The sequence below is a fragment of the Volvox carteri genome (assembly GCF_000143455.1).
Source record: "Volvox carteri f. nagariensis unplaced genomic scaffold VOLCAscaffold_29, whole genome shotgun sequence".
NCBI lineage: Eukaryota > Viridiplantae > Chlorophyta > Chlorophyceae > Chlamydomonadales > Volvocaceae > Volvox > Volvox carteri.
This window is the reverse complement of record NW_003307572.1, coordinates 1,488,109-1,489,182: the sequence shown is the minus strand read 5'-3', so window position 1 is coordinate 1,489,182 and position 1,074 is coordinate 1,488,109.

Here is a 1,074-nt window from a genome sequence, read left to right as displayed (position 1 = left end):
CACCCGACATTGGCCTCCGTGTGTGCCTCGAATAGGCACCACGTGCAGCTGCCGACACGACTGTTCTGGTCTCGTAGCTGCTGGTGGGCCGGTTCTGTCGGTGGGAACGGCTGGAATAAAAGCCTGCCGCGGTCCAGGTGTTGGACGGGCGGCTCATGACTGCCATTTCAGGGGCTGGGGACAGCAGGGTGCGGAGCTTGGTATGGAAGAGGGCAGCTCTGCCTTTTGGACACCTAAGTGTAAGCTCCAAGACCCTCTTATCCTGTTTCCCGCCCCACCGGTTATTATTCGGTTTATAGGAGACCCAAGCCCAGAGGCCTATGCTAACCAGGTCGACTGAGAGCACGCAGGGAACGGCAAGGGACGATGACAGGAAACCTGACGTGGGTTACCCGGCAGACACTCAGGATGGCGACGGAAGGGATCCGACCGAGTTGCTGTCGTTGGAAGATGACCCTTGCGAAGACGACCAGTGGGTGAGTCACCAGCCGACAGGGTGGAAATCCAGCGGTGTAGGACTAGCACCAGCCTGGGAAGCGAGTGCCCGCAATGCTGGGGGCAGGGAGGCACTCCAGCTGCTACAGGAAGCCTGGCAAGCGAGTGCCCACAACGCTGGGGGCAGGGAGGCACTCCAGCTGCTACAGGAAGCCTGGCAAGCGAGTGCCCGCAACGCTGGGGGCAGGGAGGCACTCCAGCTGCTACAGGAAGCCTGGCAGAGGTTGCAGCGGCTGGGGCAACAGGACGCGGTAGATCCGCGGGATGAACAGGAGTTTCTCGAAGAGGTCGTCTGTTTGCTCCCAGATCCTGAAGACTTCCAACCAGGAAGGATACGTCTACATGTTGCAGTGTGGCGAGTGTTCTTTCAGGCAGCTAACGAAGGCCGGCCCCTCACGGACAAACAGAAACGGTGGCTGGGATACCTGCAGGGCGGAATTCAGCTGGAGTGGGTGCCGTGCGACTACCCAGGGCAAGAACTAGCCCCGGAGCGGGGATGCAAGCTAGCTATAGTGCGGGAAATGCTGCGGGTCGCAGCGCCGGATTGCGACCTAGACTTTATCATGGCGGGTGACCGGC